At 59.0% G+C, this 19,564-nt stretch overlaps 1 protein-coding gene and 1 long non-coding RNA gene across 2 annotated transcripts in view; one reads left to right on the forward strand and one right to left on the reverse strand.

Moving 5' to 3' along the window:
* LOC142363836 (uncharacterized) overlaps nucleotides 1–3,100 on the reverse strand; it is a 69,330-nt gene extending 66,230 nt beyond the window's left edge. Inside the window, exon 1 of the long non-coding RNA XR_012765995.1 lies at nucleotides 2,861–3,100. This is a non-coding gene — a long non-coding RNA (uncharacterized LOC142363836). The remainder of the gene's footprint in view (nucleotides 1–2,860) is intronic.
* RPL38 (ribosomal protein L38) overlaps nucleotides 1–19,564 on the forward strand; it is a 488,213-nt gene that overhangs the window by 178,240 nt on the left and 290,409 nt on the right. The gene's annotated exons all lie outside the window — the stretch shown is intronic.

Raw genomic sequence — 19,564 nt, forward strand, 5'->3', positions numbered from 1 at the left:
TGCTTCTCTGTGCAAAGTTCAAACAAACCAAAAAACCCCCCAGCAAGCGGCATTGTGCTCCTGGCATTATCCCCCCGTTGTCCGGGGCTCCGGGAGCCAGAGGGAAGGGGAGCGGGTGTGGCCCAGGACATTTGATCTCCTAAAAATTTAGGACAGACAGATCATTTCTCCTATAGCAGAACCCCCAGAGAGAAGCTCTTCAGTCCAAAACAGTCTAGATCTGAGCCCGTCGCTACTAAAAAATACCCACCACCAGGGAGAAGTGATGCTACTGCATCGAATGCATTCCGATCCAAGCACCAGAGGAATGCACACCAAAATCCAGCCCTGGGAAGAGCTGGGTCAGAGCCCAGGGCTTCCAGATTTCACGGCTGTGCCTTGCTCCAGACAGCGGCATTTGCTTAGGAACGAGTTGGGTCCCAGCCCCAGGTCAGAACATCTCCCAAGTCCTCTCTGCTCCACAACCTGTAACACAGCCCAGAGTCAGGCAAGTGTAGACGAGATGGCACCTGCCTCTGGTTTAGGGACTACCGAAACCCCTGCGATATGTAGTTTAATTAAGTTCTAGCTGGTCCTCACACAGCTCACGATGTCCACTCCAAGCAACTGCATGACCACCAGTTCTCCTGGGGTTTTGTAGGGCATCCTTCCTCTTCCAGCCCAGGAGGGGCAAATCTGCCTTCCCCCGCTGGCAGCTCCAGCGCAGCTGTGGCAGAGGACCCTGACAGGGTCCTGCCAGGAGAAGCAGCCCAGGAGCAGCCTCAGTTCAGCACCTCCAGGAGATTTGGGGTGAGACCACATGGGTTGTTTCCCTCCCTCCCCATCACTGCCGGCAGGAGGATCCATTCTGGGCTCCGCTGGCATGGATTTACCAGGACACACGCTCCTGCTCCCAGGAGAAGCACCTGCAGCACCAGCATCTCCAACCACCATAACCAAATCTGCCAGCGTGCAACACCCGAGCCCTGCAGAGACACCCACGGGTGCCTGCTCCCACCGCAGCCATCACCTTCCCCACGCTCCGCCGCCAGCTTCTGCCGCGCAAACCGAGCTCCAGCTCCGGCAGCGCAGCCCCACTACCCCGCAGCTTGGGACCCGCCACGAAGGAAGTGCTCCTGGCTGTAACAGCGAGCCTACCTCCTCCTGCCAGGGCAAGGAAGGGACTGTATTCATCTTCACACACATTGTGCTCGCAGAGCACCTTCACGCCTCAGTTAGGGACCCTCTTCCCACCCAAGCTTTACATCCCTGCTGCCATTCAACAGCACCCAACGGAAGGGTGTCACCAACCCAGCCAACGAAGCTTGGCTGGCTTTCGTTGGAGGCACCTGGGCACGGCAAGCAGCTGGTGAACATGCAGCTTTCTAGAGAGGACAAGTCCAAGCAGCTCTGGCTCTTTTTGCAGCAAACCCTTTGAGAAAGTAGAGCATAAAAATCTCGCAGCACCCTTCTGCCCCATGGTGTGTCCCCATCAGGGGGCTCAAACTCAGCACACATGTTGGATCCCTCACCTGTGGGAAGGACTGAGATCAACTGGGGACACCTGGGAACATTTTTCCACCCGTCCCTAATTTTAGAGGGAAACAAGCAAGCTGAAAACATCACCTGCCTGGCAGCAGAGAAGCAAGGCATCCTTGCTTGCCGCTCCAGCCTCCAAGCTGGAATCTCCCCTTCACAATGCCAGGCAAACCCAGACACAGCTTCTTCCCAAGGCCTGAGTCACTGCATAGCAGCCCTCTCCCCCCCCCACCCCAGCTTCCATCCCACCAGCTGCGACCATGATTATAAAAAGATGTCTCAATTAGCAAGAGAGCTGAGCAATTCCTCCAGCCTTGAAACCCTCCAGAGGAAACGCATTCCAAGCCCCAAAAGAGCAACGCTGACAATGTCTGGGCAATAAAAGCTTCTCTTGTTTGTATCAAAGTAACCTCAAACATCCCTTCCCCAAACCAGCATCCCTCGCCCTCGCACGGCACAGTGGGCTCGCGCGCTGGAAGAGCCAGCGTTGTCCCCCGGAGCAGACAGCGCTCATTTTCGTGTCTGTGTGTTACTGGTTGCAGGTCTAGACTGGTGCGGTCTTTTTGTCGTAGCGAGCAAAATAAGGGAGTCATTCATATTTTTTTTTTTCCAGAATTCACACAAAAGTGCTCTTGTGCATCACAGATACCTTGCATCACCGACCCCGAGCAAGTGTTCCTCGCTGCCAGGCAGCACCGAAGGGTGGGGAGAGCCCCCCACCCCCCCCGCAGAGCAGAAGAAGGGGCTGCAGACGGGGGTGCCGGGGTCCCCAAGGCCACACCTCACCCCCCACCTGCACCTGCAGCCCTTGGGTGCCTTTCTAACAGGGTTTTCCCCATGGCAGGAGCAGGGAGAAGTCGTGTTGTGGGTCATCCGTCATCGCCCTGTCCCCCAGCCCCCCCCCCCCCCCCCCCCCCCCCCCAGAAAAAAACCACGCGAAAATAAGATATCAGAGGGTTTTTTTCTTCGAGAGGAGAGGGATCCTCCTCCCTCCGCCCCAGCCGGGACCGGGCACTCGCCCTCCGACCAGGAGCATCCCCGGGCCGGAGCCCCTCGAACCGGGGGGGGGGACGGGACCCAAAGGCGGGTGGCACAGGGTGGGAGCCGACACGGGAAGCGGCGGGGGAAACCTCGAAGCGGGGGGGGGGGCGCAGCCCGCTCAGCCCTGCGGGGCTCAGCCCCCCCTTCCCCCACCCCGGGACCCCCGGGCGCAGCCGCAACCGAGCACCGGGACCGGGCAGGAGCAAGTGCACGGCGGCGGTGCCCGGTGCGGGCTCCCGGGAGGGGGAGGTGTTCCCCCCCGTACCCCCCTTCATCCCCCCGGGACGAGCACGGCACCTACCTCCTCCGAAACGCTTCCCCCCCCCGCCGCTCCGGCCAGGAAACTCCGGGGGGCTCCGGGTCCCCGGCGCGGGGAGCGGCATCATCATCACCCCCCTCCTCCTCTTCCTCCATATCCACAGCCCTCTCCGAGGGTCCGGGCACGGCCCCGCTCCCACCCACCCCCCCGGCGCTGGGGGGGGGTCCAGTGCCGGGGGCCGGGACCACCGCGGCCAGGGATGCTCCGACTGCAGCGCCCGGGCCATTCCCCCCTTATAAAGCCCCGGGCGGGCGGCGCGGCTTCACGGGACTTGTAGTTCCTCCCCCCGGGGCCGGGAGCCGCCCCCCGCCGTCCTTCCGTCCCTCCCTCCGTCTGTCCGGCCAGCCCCCACCCCCCCCCGGGGCAGGGTCGGGCTTGGTCCTCGCCCCCCTGCAGTTCACGGGACCCCCGGAATCGCGGTCCTGCAGATGGGGGCACGGCAAGACGCGAAATCCGAGCCGTAAACTGCTGGGTGAATGAGTAACCCCGCCAAATACCACGCGATTACTTCAATTGCCCCGTGTATTGGTTATTGTTTAGTTTAATTATTGTCCCAATTATTAATTTAACTTAATTATTAACCCATCTGCGGAATGAGCGAGCAATTAACTACGCTGTTGGCTTAGGGGCTAATTTAAGGCCCGTTCTCGGAAGCACGCTCGGCCCAGGCGATGTGACCCGCGCGTCGTGGCGGGACGGGTCCTCGTCCCACGCGTTTCCCCGCCGCCCTGGAAACCCCCGCGTGTGTTTGGCTCCATCCGGGGGTTTGGCAGCATCCGAAAGCAGACCCCACGCGCAAGGCAAGCGGCAATGGCAGGGCCACCGTCCCCGCGCCTGGGACCCTCGGCGGGGACAGCCCCGCTGCCGGAGGCATGGCCAAAGTTTGGGCAGGGGAGAGGGTGGAGGGTGCAGAAGGTGCTGGCTGGGGGGGTGGTCCTGCACGCTCCTCGGGCTCAGCTCTGGGGGGCCAGTTCCCACCCCATCGGCCGTACGAGAGCTTGGACCCGGATCCGGCATCTTCCCACCTGCGCCGGGTCAGGATTTTTCCTCCCGCACTCAGCTGCCGCAGGGAAACCGCAGAAGTTTTCTAGGACAAGTGAGCAAGGAGGGGGGGGCCGGCGGAGAAAAAGGGGGAGCGAAGGGGAAGGAAAAGAAAAACCAACCCTCCTGGCAGGTTTTCAGGGCCCAAAGCCGGAGTGGAAATGCTTCCCTTCCCTTAATTGCTTCGAGACCAGATGAATTTCTTGAAGAAACCGCAGCTGAAATGCTGCACAAATCACATTGTTGTGCTTGTGTTGGCTGCCTGCTGAAGGAGGTAAAAGGTCACCGTTTATGGTATATTAAAAAAGGAAAAAAAATAGTATTTTAGGGCTGTGGAGGAGGGGGTTGTGTTGCTTTTTCATACCCACGTTCTGGAAATTAAAACCTGTTTGGCGAGCGCCGGAGCGCGACTCGCAGAGAAGAGCAGAGCTGGGAAAACACAGCGATGCGGGGCTCTGCCGCAGCCCCCGCGCGTCCCCCGTCCCTGTCCCCATCCCCGTCCCCATCCCTCGGCTGTGAGGGTCTGTACCGCAGCCCACACGGGTCCCCCATCCCCGTCCCCATCCCCGTCCCTCGGCTGGCGGGGCCGTGCCCGTGCCGAGGAGCGGGGCTCTGGGCGCTGCTCCCGTGGGGTTCGCCGGTGGGAAGGGGCAGGGACGGCCTGGTTCCAGCCTCCCACAGCTCCGCTGCTTTGATTCAAGCGCAGAAGTTTGGCTGCTTTCTTTTTCTCCCGCTCCGTAAAATGGCGGAGCTGGCTTTCCCTCCGGCTGGCCGCGGGTGAGCAGACGCTCGCTGCTCTGCCTCGGAGTCGCCGGTGGAGAAACGCTGCCGGCTCCGCTCCCCTCCGCAGCCCCGCTTGGCTCCGGGTTCCCTTTGCTCGGAGGAATCCTTGGCCCCTCAGAGGCTGCACCTTCCCAAGACGGCAGGACCTGACCCGGCACGGGCCCGCCCTGGGCAGCAGCTGAGAAGCTGCAGGAGCGTGGAGAAATCACAGCATCGGCACCCAAAATGGCAGACGCTAATTTGGTGTTAATAGCGGGGAGGGAGGTGCTGGACGTGCCGAGGTCCGGCCGCACTGACCTTACAGCTCAGACCACAAAGCCAGGACTGGGTTGCGGACGGACAGACAGACAGACACAGGGATGGAGAATGGGCCGAGCCGCGCTGCAGCAAAACCCCACCGCGCCGAGTGGGATGGGGGCACTCAGCTGCGTGATGCTGACAGGCAGGATGAGACCTGGTCCTCGCTGGGGTCGATGGAAAGGCTCTTGCTGACCCAGCAAGACCTGAACTGGGTCTCTGAATCACCGAATCCCAGCATGGTGGGGGTTGGCAGGGCCCTCTGTGGGTCACCCAGCCCAACCCCCTGCCCAAGCAGGGTCACCCACAGCAGGCTGCACAGCACCGCGTCCAGGCGGGGCTGGAATATCTCCAGAGAAGGAGACTCCACAGCCTCCCTGGGCAGCCTGGGCCAGGGCTCCATCACCCTCAGAGGGAAGAAGTTCTTCCTCGGGTTCAGCTGGAGCTTCCTCGGCTTCAGTTTGTGCCCGTTGCCCCTTGTCCTGTCGCTCCTGTGGCCTGGATCTCTTGGAAGCACAGAGCCTTGGGTTTCAGAAGGCAAATTACTGATTTTATTAACTTCATTAAGAAGCTTTGCTGCCTTTTCTAGCGGCATTTCCTTCAGAGCCGCGTGCCCGCAGGACACGGCGCTGGTGGACATCGTCACCCGAAGCGACTGGCAGCGCTGCACGGCTCTGCCGCGGCCCCGCTGGCTTTTGCCAGCGCTGTCTGAGCGGTGTAAAGCCCGGTGCAAAGCGCCCGGGTGCCGGCGAGGTACCTCTGCTCTGCACCGAGACCCCCGGCCAGACCCCGGGGACGCTCCGAGGAAGGAATTGCGACGGGAAGGCGAGCTGCTCCTTCGCGGCGGAGCTTGGCATCGATTCACGGGATGCTCCCAGCCCTGGTTTTGCAAGAACATGACGTGATGGTGAACAGGTTCTGGAAGATGCTGAGCTCCGCCGTGCCGGTGCCAGGTGAGGCAGCGGGCACGGCCTTGCGTGACTACAGCCGGCTGGGAACACAAAGAGATTGTTTATAAGTGATAGCCACCCCCCCTTCGCCGGCTCCTTGCGAGAGGACGGCATTCCTGTCTCGCATTCCTCAGCCGCTGCTGAGATGGGGAGGGCAGACCGGAGCCAGAGTGAAAAAAGCACAAAGTTTTAATTAGGAGAGCGGCCCGCATGCTTGTGTGGTGGTGGTGGGTGGTGCGGGCAGGGACAGAGAGCAGGATTGCCCATAAAACAAGATAAAGTGCATGCGGATCGAGTAATAACGATAATTACACAAGAGCCTGTGGTTGTAAGAATGTCAACCAGATGTTTCCAAGTCGTGGAAAATCAGTGGTTTCCCAACAGATCCGCTCAGAGCAGCTGAAAGCATCCTTTATCCGGCGAGGGCAGGGGCTCGGGGCGCTCCTTGGCGAGGAGGACAGGGCGGTTTGGTCCCAGGGCTGCCGAACACAGGGCAAAACTGCCCGCAGCCGCCGGCCCCGCTGCCTTCGAGAAGTTTCATGGAAGCTTTCAAGCAGAGGAAACCCCCAGCGCAACGGCAAATGGGAAGGGAAGAGGGTTTTCCTTGGGAGGCAAATTGTGCTCCTTGCTCTGGGGCTGGCTTTGGGGTTCGGGTCTCTGGGTCACACTGACGCTGCCGAACCGGGCTGGAGCACCTCTCCTCTGAGGACAGGCTGAGGGAGCTGGGGCTGCTCAGCCTGGAGAAGAGAAGGCTCCGGGGTGACCTTAGAGCAGCTGCCAGTGCCTGGAGGGGCCGACAGGAAGGATGGAGAGGGGCTTTGCACAAGGGTGTGTAGGAATAGGACAAGGGGGAATGGCTCTAAAGTAAAAGAGGGCAGACTGAGATTAGAGATTAGGAAGAAATTCTTCCCCATGAGGGTGGTGAGGCCCTGGCCCAGGCTGCCCAGAGAAGCTGTGGCTGCCCCCTCCCTGGCAGTGTCCAAGGCCAGGTTGGATGGAGCTCTGAGCAGCCTGGGCTGGTGGGAGATGTCCCTGCTCCTGGCAGGGGGGCTGGAACCAGATGATCTTCAAGGTCCCTTCCAACCCAAACCATTCTATGTTTCTATGATTCTATGAACCAGGCTGAAATACCACCAGGAGGATGGAAGGGCACCGATTCTTCTCGAGCTGCAAATACCCTCGGGATATCGAATTGCCGACGGTGAGGATTTGGCAGGGAGCAAGAACCAGGCTGCTGACGGCTCTGGACAAGTAGAGGAAGCAGCACGGGGCCCGGCTGCCTTCCCTGCAGCTGCACCGGCCTTTCGGGGGAGAGCAGACCCAAAAAACTCCTTACTCTTGTAAAAGTTTTGTCAGCGCGGTCACCTGCTCGGAAGCACGGCTGGGTTCACAGCCCAAGGTCGTGTTACTTTTACCACACCAGTTTGTGAATGGCACATCCATAAAGCTCACTGCGGATGCTGCTGGTGATTTTTACAGGAAAAAAAAAAAAGCATTTAGTGATGGGCACCAGCACTGGCAAAATAGAAGAGATTTGGGAGAGGGGAGCTGGGAATGAGTTCCCACAGGACGGCTGTTCCCAGGGCCTGGCCAACACCGTAACCTCTGAAAGTCCTCTGACCTTCAAATACCCTCCCCAAACCAGTGAAATCTATATAAATATATTGAAATATGGAAACAAAAAGCTTTTTATTTCACGCGCTGAGAGTGCCAAGTGTCTGCAAGAGCCAGTAAAGAACCGTTGCTCCAGGGAGCTGCGTTTCAGGTGAAACCCAAACCACCTGAATCTTTACCCAAAACTTGAACCGATCCCAAAATTTAAAAAAAAAAAAAAAAAAAAAGTGCTGAGGTTTTGTATATGAGGAGGAAAAGTGCGGTTCCATGTTTTCTGTTTTCTCCCTGGTGCTGGATCGCAGCCTGGACCACAGTGGGTCCTGGGGAGGGACGGGGCTGCTCCGCTCCACACGCTCCGGCTGCCTCGTCCGGCTGCGAGAGCGGTGGGAAACTCCTTGGAAGGAGCTGGAGCAGAGCTGTCTCAGAAAGCGGCCAAGGGCAGCAGCCAGGGAAGGACAGCTGCGCTGGGTGAAGTTCTCCTTTCCCTTCTGCAGACACCTGCTTTGCTCAGGCTGAGGGCTGCAAGGTGCAGGACCGCGCTGCGCGATGCGGGAGCTGCTCAAGCAAGTGCAGAGCAGGAACACGTGAAGGACCTCACCATCATCATGGGTCATGGACAGCGGATGCAGGGCCAGATCCTGTCGTAGAAGAGCAGCGAGGCTGGGGAGGGGTCTGGAGAACAAGTCTGAGGAGCAGCTGAGGCAGCTGGGGCTGTTCAGTCTGAAGAAGAGGAGGCTGAGGGGAGACCTTCTCGCTCTCTACAACTACCTGACAGGAGGGTGGAGTGAGGGGGGGTTGGTCTCTGCTCCCAAGTAACCGGCAATAGGACGAGAGGAAACAACCTCAAGTTGCATCAGGGGACGTTTTGATGGGATATCGGGAAAAATTTCTTTCCTGAAAGAGTTGTCAGGCATTGGACCAGGCTGCCCAGGGCAGTGGGGGAGTCCCCATCCCTGGAGGGGTTCAAAAACCGTGTGGATGTGGCACTTGGGGACATGGTTTAGCAGGCATGGGGGTGTTGGGGTGACGGTTGGACTTGGTGATCTTAGAGGGCTTTTCCAAACTTCATGATTCAGTGATTCTATTACTGCTCTGCACGCTGGGGGGGAGGGTGCTGGGGGATGGCCAGGACTCCTGAGCAGGGAGAGAGCACAGTGCTGAGCTGCAAAGCGACGATGTCGTGGTCAGGCTGCTGGGACCAGGAGCAGGGACTGTGACCTGAGCCACGTGGGGACACGGGCTGGTGGGTGCGATGTTCCCTAGCACACAGCACACCCTGCAAGCCCACAACGGGCCCTGCGAAGTGCACAGCTGGCCACGAGGAACTCAAAGGTTGGCATGAACCACAGAATTATGGAGCCACAGAGAGAGGGAGAGATGTTTCAGCGGAGGGCTATGAGGACGAGAAGGGGACTGGAGCATCTCTCCTATGAGGAGAGGCTGAGGGAGCTGGGCTTGTTCAGCCTGGAGAAGAGAAGGCTGAGAGGGGACCTTAGAAATGCCTCTAAATATCTGCAGGGTGGGGGTCAGGAGGATGGGGCCAGACTCTTTCCAGTGGTGCCCAGTGACAGGACAAGGGGCAACGGGCACAAACTGAAGCCGAGGAAGTTCCAGCTGAACATGAGGAAGAACTTCTTCCCTCTGAGGGTGACGGAGCCCTGGCCCAGGCTGCCCAGGGAGGCTGTGGAGTCTCCTTCTCTGGAGATATTCAAGACCCGCCTGGACGTGGTGCTGTGCAGCCTGCTGTGGGTGACCCTGCTTGGGCAGGGGGTTGGGCTGGGTGACCCACAGAGGTCCCCTCCAACCGCCATCATGCTGTGATTCTGTGATTTAAATCCAACCAGGAGCAATTTGGGTGGTGAAGCACTGGAATGGGTTGCCTAGAGAGGCAGTGGAGACCCCATCCCTGGAAACATCCGAGGCCAGGTTGGATGGGGCTCTGAGCAACCTGACCCATTTGAAGATGTCCCTGCTCACTGCAGGGGGTTGGACTAGATGACCTCTAAAGGTCCCTTCCCACCCAAACCATTCTGTGATTCTATGATTTGATGAATTTGGTACCCGGCTCCCACGGCTTGCGGCCCGCTCACAGCATCCCGTTCAAGCTCCACAAGCTTCCCAGCACACTGGGAAGGAAAAAATCGCTGCAAGTAGGAGAAAAGGCACAGCCGTCACCTGTTTGCGTAGTGACAAAGCCAAGCGGGGAAGACAGGTTTCAATGCCGTCACCAAGGTCAGGCAGGAGATCTGGGGCACAGGACCCGCTCGCCCCGTCGGCTCTCCTCCACGGCCCGTGGGCCTCCGTCTCCTGCCTGGCCCCTCAGCCAGGCATCCCAGGGAAGGCAAACCAGGCTGGAACCCAGACGGCAAACAGCTGGTAAAGAGCCCAAAACCTCTCCCTATAACAAAAGCAATGGAAGGGAACAGGTAAAATTATGAACCGTGGGAGTGAAATCTGCTCTATGCTGGGATGGGGACAAAGAAAATCCACGCTTCTGTGACACCAACCCCATGCCAGTGTACATATGGGCTGTGTGTTCTACGCTTAAGTTACTCAAAAAGAACTTTGAAGCTGAAACGCTGTTAAAAAGTACATTGTGCGCTCCGTCGTGAAGAGAAATTCATTATTTAAATTTGAAAAGGTGACTCATCTAACATCTATTACAAAAAGGCATAAAAACACACACACACGCAGGGAGATTTTCAAGGAGCCCAGTGATTTAGTGTCCCTTTCTTTCTCTCCCCACACTTCTTGCCTCCTGCACAAGGATCTATTGAGAAGCTGCAGAACAAACGTTCCCTTATGCAGCTCCAAAAAAGTCTCCGTCGGTTTGTCGGAGGCAGCTGCCTCCAAGCACGCTATGGTTACTCATTAACCGGGTCTCCCAGGGCAGGGGAAGAAGGGCTAAGCTTAATAGACCCTACAGCAGAGGCGAAAAAAAAATAAATAAATAAATCAGGTGTCCTGGAAAATAAAGTGGAAAATACAGGTGGCACGGTGAGCACCTCCGAGGCAGGGGGTCCGGCTGCGATGGGCAGCAGCTACCGGAGCGGGAGGGGACAATGACACGGAGGGTAAACGTACGGGGACAAAAGAGCAAGATTATTAAAGGGAAAGAGAAGAAAGAGACGGGACAGAGAGGCACTTGTGCTCCGCCGTGCTTTATATGCTCAGGGTGCCGGGGGAGGATTACTTCATTGCGGCGGAGCTGCCCGGCTCTGCTCCCCAACGGGGGGATTCCTGCCCTCCCCCTTGCACGTTCTGCATGCGAATGAGGGGCGGCTTTGGCCGGGGAGAGAGTTCCAGCGGGTCAGCCCGATCCCCAGGCCTCTGGGCTGCCGGGAGAGCCGGTCACCCACCCCTGCGAAGCATCCCTCGGGGTAGGCACGAAGGACGGGCAGCTCTCCTCCTGCCCCTCGGTACACAGCATCACAGAATCCCAGAATGGCAGGGCTTAGAAGGGACCTCTGGGGGTCACCCAGCCCAACCCCCTGCCCAAGCAGGGTCACCCACAGCAGGCTGCACAGCACCGCGTCCAGGCGGGGCTGGAATATCTCCAGAGAAGGAGACTCCACAGCCTCCCTGGGCAGCCTGGGCCAGGGCTCCGTCACCTTCAGAGGGAAGAAGTTCTTCCTCATGTTCAGCTGGAGCTTCCTCGGCTTCAGTTTGTGCCCGTTGCCCCTTGTCCTGTGGCTGGGCACCACTGGAAAGAGTCTGGCCCCCTCCTCCTGACCCCTACCCTGCAGATATTTAGAGGCATTTCTAAGGTCCCCTCTCAGCCTTCTCTTCTCCAGGCTGAACAAGCCCAGCTCCCTCAGCCTCTCCTCGTAGGAGAGATGCTCCAGTCCCCTCATCATCTTCGTAGCCCTCCGCTGGGCTCTCTCCCGTAGCTCCTCATCTTTCTTGAACTGGGGAGCCCACAACGCGCTCGGCTTCCCACCTCGTGCACTGCAGAGCGATCGCTTGCTCTTGCGCTGGGTCTCGGAGATGAGATGCCAAAGGGTGGGTCGGATTCTGCCCCGTCCACACAAGACCCAGCACTCCCCCGGCCATCACCAGCCCCTTCACTGCCTCCCTCCGCCATAACCCTTCGCTGAAAACTTCCCTGCGGCACTGGGGACCCGCAGCCCTGATCCAGCTGCACCTCGCACCTGGGTTTCTCATAGCCCCCAGCCACGGGTTTTGGAGGGAAGGCACCCCAGAAACTCGCGCTCGCCTGCACGGCATCTCCCCAGGCGGGCAGGGGTCACAGGGACCCAGCGTGTCCCCCAACCCCTGGGGACACTGGGCAGTCCTGAGCCCGCGGGAGCGGGGAGCGGCTGGTGCCGGCCTGACGTCTCCGCGAGATCCTGGCGGAGAACAATAATTATAGTCGCAATAAAAAGCTGAATATAGCTGCGAACAACGGCAGTAAATCAGCCCTGCCTGCCATTCAGAGCCTGGTCCACGGAGCCTCGGCCACCGCCAGGATTCATTCTCGGTTTTCTATTTGCCCAGCGCACTCTCCCCGGAGATAAGGGGGGGCCAAGGGACTGTAATTATCTCCCTGCCTTTTGTCATGTGCTTTTTGGAAACAATTAAGGGATTGCAGTCGGAGGAATGGGGTGGGGATGGAGCAGAGCCAGGCAACCGCTCTCCTGCAGGATCGCAGCCCTCTGGACTCCGCAGGATCCATCCCGAGCTGGCAGCGGGGGCTTGGGGGCTTCCTTCTCCCGGGGGACCCCCACAGCTCGGGCGAGGACAGCGGCACCGTCATCCACGCGCAGTCTCAGCGCCGAGCCACGCTCTCGCCGTGTGGAGCCAAGCCACGGAACAGCCCCTGGGGCTGTGCCAGAGCCCCTGGGGACAACCCAGCCCCGAAGACCCCTGTCCCCAGGGCCCACAAAATCCCCGGCACGAGCCCTCCCAGCTCTCCAGCCTTGCAGCGTGTGATGCTCTAACTGAGGCAGCGTCTCCCGTCCTGGAGATGCCCGTTTCCCGTAAGCAGGGACCGAAGGTGGGAAGTGGACATTCCTACCCACGACCCTACCTGTGGGCACCCTCTGACGACACCGTCGGAGGCTGATCTGCAGATCTGCTCCAGCCCTGGTCCCCATCCAAGCACGGCAGGAGCCGGGACTCCGAGCCCGCTCCGACGCATCCCTGCTCTCCCCAGGGCTGGGATCCGCCGGCAGCCACCCGTGCGAGGGAAGGCAAAGGCTGGAAGGCAGCTCTCTCCCCATCCAGGTCAGCTGTTGCTCCAGTGAAACAGGTACCTTCTGATTTAGGTTTTTTTTTGGTGAAATGTTAAACATCTGGAGCTCGGCGGCACAAGGCAGCCTTTGTGCAGCTGGTAAATTATCGGCAATAAACCAGCACTTGTTTCGGGGAGCTTCAAGGAGAGGGGGAGGGAGAAAAAAGGCTGGAAAGAAGCCACCCCCTCCGGAGGAGGAACCTCAGATGTCTTCTCGGGTCTCACCAGCATTTTCCACACCATGAAGGGTGGCTGGCTGGGTTACCGGCAGCCTGAGACCCCGCAGAGACCCCTCTGTGTCGACCGCCTCTTAACCCTTTGCAGATGGGGTCTCCCAGCCCTGCCGTGCCCAAGCCGAGGCACGGGGTGAGAAGCAGCCCCGTGGAGCTGGTCCTGGCCGTGTCAAAGCATCACGAGGCAGCGCCGAGCACACGGGGCTTGGGGAAATGGGAGCTGGGGGTCCCGCTCCCTCCCACAGCTCCCGAGCCGCAATATCCCACTGCCGCTCGCCAAGGGGGATCACAGAATCATAGAACAGTTTGGGTTGGAAGGGACCTTCAAAGACCATCTAGTCCAACCTCCTGCCATGGGCAGGAACATCTTTCAGTAGATCAGGTTGCTCAAAGCTCATGTTTCACTGGCTGGGGAGAGAGACACAGGGAGCTGAGCCAGATACTGGGGTGAAGGACCTGGAGATGAGAAGCGTACGGCTCCACCTTATCAGGTCATCATGGAGACATGGACATGTCACCTCTTGGAGAGAGGAGACAGGTCATCTCGTCTGAGCTTATCACGTGTCAAACCAGGGAAATGAAGAGGCAGCTGAGTTCGGGAGTTTTGCGTCTTTCCTTGGATGAAAGGAAAGGCAAGGCAGCACCTCCTCTATGTCTTTCTGGAGCTACGTGAGGGTTAGGAAACCACCGAGCTGCTGGTTTGGCGGGGAGTGGCCTCTCTGCTCGCCTTTGCACAAAGCAGAAGGGAAAAAGATTTCCACATGGGAAAAAAGAAAAACCCCTGTTGCTCCCCAGCCTCTTTGGAGTCTGGGGAAGCAGCAAGAGCCAGGAGCGTCCACAGAGGCAACAAAACCCCTCAGGGGATTTGGAGCCAAGGGTCATTTAAAGGAGGGAGGGCTGGGGTGTCTCTGCCTCTGTCCCATCCCCACGCCCAGGGACAGGACAGCATCTCACTGGACCACAGCATCTTGAGGAGCTACTGGAAAGAGTCCAGCGCAGGGCTACAAGGATGAGGAGACGACTGGAGCATCTCTCCTCCGAGGAGAGGCTGAGGGAGCTGGGCTTGTTCAGCCTGGAGGAGAAGGCTGAGAGGGGACCTTAGAAATGCCTCTAAATATCTGCAGGGTGGGGGTCAGGAGGAGGGGGCCAGACTCTTTCCAGTGGTGCCCAGCAACAGGACAAGGGGCAACGGGCACAAACTGAAGCAGAGGAAGCTCCAGCTGAACAGGAGGAAGAACTTCTTCCCTCTGAGGGTGATGGAGCCCTGGCCCAGGCTGCCCAGGGAGGCTGTGGAGTCTCCTTCTCTGGAGATATTCCAGCCCCGCCTGGCCGCGGTGCTGTGCAGCCTGCTGTGGGTGACCCTGCTTGGGCAGGGGGTTGGGCTGGGTGACCCACAGAGGTCCCTGCCAACCCCTGCCATGCTGGGACTCTGTGATCTTCCTGGCATCCCAGCCTGGGGTCCCTGTGCCACTGTGGCCAAATCCCTGAGCACCCCATGAAGCCAAACAGGGCTGGAGCTGCCGCCCAGGGGAACCAGGGGGAGGAGAAATGCCCCCAAATCTCTTTGTCTCCTTTCCACCCACCAGCGCTGCCTTTACACAGCAATTACCAAGGCCTCGGGGGCTTTCACACCCAGTCACCTGGGCCTCCTTGTTCTAAACAACTTAATTTGTTTAATGACTTGGGAGGCCCCGGGGGCCCCTTGTTGTCTGGATTTGCTTCCCTGGTCTCGGAAAGGTTTTTCTGGGGGGCAGGCAGCCACCACCCAGAACTGGAGGGCACTGGAGGGCTTTTGTGAGACCCGCACCAAGACAACTTTTAAGGCATCCCCCAAATTCCTGGGGGTCGCTGACTTCCAGGGACAAGCCAGCAACTTTGGATTTAGGGGAATGGAGCTGCAAACCCCCCCGGAGGGTTCGTCCATCGCCGGCAGAGCCGAGCCGGGCAGCAGGGCTGGAAGCAGAGCAGCTCCGGGATGAATTATGGCCTGGAAGGGAAAGGGGAAAACAAAACCCGCCGTGAGATGCTGCTTTGTGCTCCAAGTCCAACCTCACGCCTGCCCCTGCTGCCAGCCCAGACTGAAACACCGGGTCTGGAGAAACTGGGATGCTCCAGCCCTCGCTGTCATTTTAACCCTGGGAAAGGAAAGGAAATAAACAGGTCTGGGGATGCTGAAGCCATTTGCCCATCCTGCATGGAGCCAGGGGAGCAGTGCTGGGGCTCAGGACCAGCAGAGACGGAGGTCCCGGCAGAAGCAGGGGTCCAGGCAGAGATGGGGGTCCCGGCAGAAGTGGGGCTCCTGGCAGAGATGGGATCCCAGCAGACATGGGGGTCCCGGCAGAAGTGGAGGTCCTGGCCAGAAATGGGGTCCCAGCAGAATTGGGAGTCCTGGCAGAGATGGAGTCCCAGCAGAAGTGGGGGTCCCAGCAGAAGTGGGGGTCCTGCCAGAGATGGGGGTCCTGGCAGAAGTGGAGATCCTGGCAGAGATGGGGTCCTGGCAGAGATGGGGGTCCTGGCAGAAGTGGAGGTCCTGGCAGAGGTGGGGTCCCAGCAGAAGTGGGGGTCCTGGCAAAGGTGGGGGTCCTGGCAGAGATGGGGTCCCAGCAGAAGTGGGGGTCCCTGCGGGAAGCCCGGGGCGGTGGGGAGTCCCGCACCCCAGCCGTTACCAGCACCTCCCTCCATTGTTTCCCAACCGGCATTTTTCCGTATGACCTAATCTTCCCTTGGCTCTCACTGGTAATTTTATGGCAGGGAAATTATTTTGCAGTAAAGGGAAAGCAGATCCAGGCCATTCTCTTCCCTCCTATTTTCATACGGGGTTTGGAGCGGTGGTTTTGTTTTCTGCTTCAGGCACAGCAGAAGGATTGTACGAGACGAGATGAGGAGCGAGCGGGTGTTGGGTCTGCGACGCTTTCATTGTTCCTGTAAAAACACAAGAAGGCAACAGCAAGAGAGAGAGATTTAAACAATTCCCCCACGCAAACCAGCTCTGGACACAAAAGCTGTTTAGTTATCATCAGCATTTTGTAAGATTATATTAAAATAAACCTTCAGGCTCAGTTTCCTGCTCTGAAGAATCTCCTCGTAGGATTATAATGCACACAAACCAATCCCAGAAATCTCAGCCAAGGACTTGCATACTCAGAATGCTTTCTCCCCGTTCTTGACTGCTTTTCGCACTGTAAAACCCTTAGAAGAAGAAAAGAGGTGCTAAGATCAGAGCTGTGCAACATGCAGATCCCATGGGGTGTAATTTTCCTTCTTTTCTCATTAGGAACAACCCTCTGGATTGAAGAATTTGCAGCGGAGCCATTCCTGGACCAATGACATTTCATGCTCATGTCGACCTTTCCCACCTCACACCATGCATAAGAAGCCACGCAGAGGACGTCCCCCTGAGACAGCAGAGAGGAACCTTTCCGCAGTCACCACCTCGCTGTCGGTTGGCTGAAATGCAGTGTTGTAAGTAAAGCAGCCGGGAGAAGGGCAACCAGGAGATCATCCGTGCGCTAGAGTCCCAGCAACCCAGCACGGCCACCAGCACATAGCTTTTCGAGGGCTGGTTGACCATGCCAGACTAAATACATCTGCTGAGAGCATGCCAACGTGTACCGAAACAGGGAGACTGGAACTAAACCTCTGCTAGAAACTCAGCGACCCCATAATATCTACCCTAGGAAAAGGGCACCCCGAGCCATCATTTCTTTTCTTGGCTCCGGTCCCCCAGAACCAGGCTCATTCCAGGCTCTTTCCAGTGGTGCCCAGCAACAGGACAAGGGGCAACGGGCACAAACTGAAGCAGAGGAAGCTCCAGCTGAAGATGAGGAAGAACTTCTTCCCTCTGAGGGTGACGGAGCCCTGGCCCAGGCTGCCCAGGGAGGCTGTGGAGTCTCCTCCTCTGGAGATATTCCAGCCCCGCCTGGCCGCGGTGCTGTGCAGCCTGCTGTGGGTGACCCTGCTTGGGCAGGGGGTTGGGCTGGGTGACTCACAGAGGTCCCTTCCGACCCCTGCCATGCTGGGATTCTGGGATTCCCAAGGCTGGGGAGTCCACGCTGGGGATGAACGAGGCACCATGGCAGGGCCATGGGTTTGGGGTGCCCGGGAAGCTCCGAGCGGGAAGCGGAGCCGTACGTTTGCTCTGGAGCTCGGAGCCGTGCGCACGAGAGCGAGCGTCTCGACTTTAATTGCAGCCTCGCTGCCAAGTACAACAAAGTCCGCGTACAAAGAATAGAAGTCATTTTGTCTGCAGGTCTGAATTGTTTCTTTCCTGAGGGGAGGGGAGGGAGGTGAAATCCGTTCCTTTATAAGCAATGACTCAGGTGCTGCGATCTACCTGGGGCGCACATCTCACCAGCCCGAGTAATGCTCTGTGCCGTGTTTTGTTTGACAGCGTGGGCCCTAATAATGGGATTATTGTTCGGTTGCGTGCGAAGCCCTCGCTTGGGGTTTTTCTGTCCCCGCCCAGCCCTGCAAACCGCAGCCGCCTTCGCCTTCCCCAGCACCCCGGCGCGGGCCGGTGAGCGCCCGGCGCCCGTGGAGGTCCCACCCGCCCATTCCTGCTCCCTGACTCACGGCACCGTGCACGGGGCGACGTGAGCCGTGTCACGCCGGTGCGGGGAAAGGGGTGCTGGCCGTGCCCCGGTTACACAACCACAACCGTGGCCCTTCGCCGTGGCATCCCCAGCCGGGAGCGAGCCGAGCCGGGCAGGGAGAAGGAGCTGCTGGGGCAGAGGACCTGCAGCAGAGCAGGCATTGTGCCGTGGTGCCAAGCTCCATGGCCACCACGTGCAGCCCTGGCACCCACCGGGAGCTGCCTGGCATCACAGCATCACAGAATCCCAGAATCCCAACATCATCGTGGTTGGCAGGGACCTCTGTGGGTCACCCAGCCCAACCCCCTGCCCAAGCAGGGTCACCCAGAGCAGGCTGCACAGCACCACGTCCAGGCGGGGCTGGAATATCTCCAGAGAAGGAGACTCCACAGCCTCCCTGGGCAGCCTGGGCCAGGGCTCCGTCACCCTCAGAGGGAAGAAGTTCTTCCTCGGGTTCAGCTGGAGCTTCCTCTGCTTCAGTTTGTGCCCGTTGCCCCTTGTCCTGTCGCTGGGTACCACTGGAAAGAGTCTGAGCCCATTCTCCTGACACCCACATTGTGGGTGCATCGCACGGAGACTGGGGGCAAGGTGGGATTTACCTGGACCAAAGGAGCCAGTGGCTTCTCTTTGCACCACAGCTCCAGGTGGGATGGAGCAGCCGCAGCGCCGAAGGGAGAAGCCCAGCGCTTTGCATCCCACGCTCCCAGCCCCACGTAATCTCCTCTCCCGAGCCCTAATCCCCCGGCAAACACACGGACAGTGCCGCGCAGCCGAGCTCTCAGCAGCCTCTCCATCCACCGCTCCGTCGGAAGCCCCATGCCACGCTCGCCCCGGGCGGCTCTCCCGGCTCCGCAGGGCTTTCCCTGCGCACTCCTCCGCTCGCTTCTCACCAGCCATTAACCCCCCGACGCAGTGCTGTCCCCGCGACCGTCCCGCAGCACGGCGTCGCGGTGGTCCGGCCACCGAAAGACACAAAAATAAAGCACAAGAAAAGCAGCAAAATCCCCCCGGTGCTGCTTGGCCAGGCTTTTTCACAGCACCCCGGCTTGGTGGAGCTATCCCAGCGCGAGCTCTGCACCCGGGGCACGCGCGCTCGCCTGCGCAGAGCCAAACCGCTGCCGAGCATCGCCCGCTGCCAGGCGCAGCCGCCGCCGGGGCTGTGAAGAATGGGGGATTTTCCCGTTTGCAGCTGAACACGCAGGTCCCCCCCCCATCAGCAGGGCTTGAAAACCCCCAAACATCCACGAAAGCATCAGGACACAGGCCACCAACTTATCCCGGGGTTTGGGTTGTTATTAAACCCCACCGCAAGAGCACATCCACGCGCTCTTTGGAAAAAGATTTCTTTTTACCTGTTGGGATTGGAGGCTTTGGGATGGGGGAAGTCACAGCTGAAGTTTTCCTCCAGCCAATGCAAAAAAAGTTAATAGCATTTTAAGATCAAACCCAAGAATCTAAAGTTTTTGTATGTGTGTTTGTATGAGGGAGAAATCGCTGATATTGATGCTACAATTTAGTATTACGCTTGTAAGGGGCTCAAAGTACATTTCAAACCGGTCCAGGCACTGCCGTGCCCCTCTGAAGGCTGACTGCCACCCATCGAAATGATGGAAAAACAGAAAAAAACACCCTGCCTCTGTGCTCCCCCCAAGTACACGTCCCTGCGTGCTGCGGGCCAGGGGTTTCTCCCCGTTTCGGGGAGGCAGAACCCCAGGCCAGCGCTACCGAGGGGCTCAGCGGCCGTTAAAATGGGGAGGGACCCCACAGAATCCCAGAATCCCAGCATGGTCAGGGTTGGCAGGGACCTCTGTGGGTCACCCAGCCCAACCCCCTGCCCAAGCAGGGTCACCCAGAGCAGGCTGCACAGCACCGTGGCCAGGCGGGGCTGGAATATCTCCAGAGAAGGAGACTCCACAGCCTCCCTGGGCAGCCTGGGCCAGGGC

This window comes from Opisthocomus hoazin, chromosome 21 (genome assembly GCF_030867145.1).
Source record: "Opisthocomus hoazin isolate bOpiHoa1 chromosome 21, bOpiHoa1.hap1, whole genome shotgun sequence".
NCBI lineage: Eukaryota > Metazoa > Chordata > Aves > Opisthocomiformes > Opisthocomidae > Opisthocomus > Opisthocomus hoazin.